Genomic DNA, 2,033 nt, shown 5'->3' on the forward strand with positions numbered 1-2,033 from the left:
GATGTTATAGGAGACCACGAGCTAAGAATGAGTCAACAGGACTGGAGGGACTCCTGTCAGTCAAGGGAAGGGATTCTTCATAGATTCATAGATATTAGGGGCTGGAAGGGACCTTACAAGATCATTGGGTCTGGCCCCTCTGTACTTGGGCAGGAAAGACTGGTAGGGTCAGATAACCCCAGGAAGATGGGCATTAAGATGCTTTTTGAAGATCATTGGGTTGGGTGACTATGCCACCTGTGGGGGGAATCTGTTCCAGACCCTCGCCACTCAACTTGTAAAGAGGATTTTCCTTATGTCCAATCTGAAGCAATCTTCAGTCAGTTTGTGCCCATTGTTTCTTGTCTTCCCCTGGGGTGCCTTGGTGAACAGATGCTCCTCCTTTATACCCCTAATATAGGCTGCCACAAGTTCCCTCTGAGTCTTCTCTTTTCCAGGCTGAACAGTCCTAAGTCTTTTAGCCTCCCCTTGTATGACCTGCTCTCCAGACCTCTAATCATGCTCATGGCTGTCCTGTGGATTCTCTTGAGTTTCTCCACATCCTTCCTGAAACGCAGTGCCCAGAACTGGATGCAGGACTCCAGCTGTGGTCTTACCAAGCCCAAGCAGAACTTTTGCCACTGTTGGAGACAGAATATAGGGCTAGATGGACTAGTGATCTGACACAGGATGGCACTTGTTATGTTCTTAGACTTGTCAAGAAGCCTTCTAGGAGATAAGACCTACGTATTCATTAGAGTAGCAGAGTAGAGTGTAATTTGAGACAAGCTACAATGACAAGGAGTAGATGTGATTGGTGGTTTCAGAGAGGATGGAGCTAGACTGTTCTCAGTGGTGGCAGATGACAGAACAAGGAGCAATAGTTTCATGTTGCAACAAGGGAAGTTGAGGTTAGATATTAGGAAGAACTTTCTCACTAGGAAGGTACAGGTTACCTAGAGAGGTGGTGGAATCTCCATCCTTGGAGGTTTTTAAGACCCAGCTAAATAAAGCCTTCTCTGGGATGATCTAGTTGAGGATGGTCCTACTTTAAGCAGGGGGGTTGGCCCAAATAATCTCCTGAGGTCCCTTTCAACACTTATTTTCTATGATGCTATTATCTTGATTTATTGAAGTCAATGCAAGTTTTGCCCTTGCCTTTAAGGGGAGAAAGATTAAGCCTTATGTCCTGGGCACTTTTTTATGATTAATTGAGGCATCCACAAACAGCATCCCAGAGCAAAATGCAGCCATTGAGATGAGCACCCTAAAATATGAAAGGGGAGTTCAGTGATACTGGCCTGTTCTAAAGGCATCATACTAAGTTGTTTCAAAGGTAGGGATTTTCAATCTTTTCTTTTTTTTTTTATAATTGTTACAGTAGCTTCCAGTCACTGAGGGATGATTGGGAAGCCGTTGTGCTAGACACCAGTAAAACATGCATTAAGTAATAATCCCTGGCCTGAAAAAATTAGTTGTAAGCCCATATCCTGCAGAGTGTACTTCATTTTATATGTACCGGTAGGCAAGTATGGCCTGAGTCTGAAGCAGGGCAAGACAACTGCACTAACAAAAAAACGAGGGGGTGAAAGGAATGATGCTAAGAATGCATGCACGGAAATGTGATAACAGAGGCTGGTTGTAGGTGCAACCTACAATTTTTTTTTTGCTGGTGTTTTGTTTTTGAAGGTGTTAATACTGAGAGTTTCAAACTGTGTCCTCCAAATGCATAAACTGATGTATCCCTGAAACATTACCTTATTTATAAATTACTTCTGATATATCATTTTGTGTGCAATGAGTGGGAAACTACATAACAGCAGGGAACACTGATAATGGCACTGTCAAATGCACCCGTTGTTTATGACTATGTAGAGAAGTGATGTAGTCTAGTGAATAATCACTGCAAACAAAATGTTTTTACAGAAAAAAATACTATCACTTTCTGAAACACCCTTGTATTAATAAACGATGATGTTTTCGGGACATGTATGTATATTCACTTGAAGGACACCAATTAAAACTCACATTTTTAACATCCTCAAAAAACCTAA

Source organism: Crocodylus porosus, unplaced genomic scaffold (assembly GCF_001723895.1).
Source record: "Crocodylus porosus isolate Cpor-Errol unplaced genomic scaffold, CroPor_comp1, whole genome shotgun sequence".
Lineage (NCBI taxonomy): Eukaryota > Metazoa > Chordata > Crocodylia > Crocodylidae > Crocodylus > Crocodylus porosus.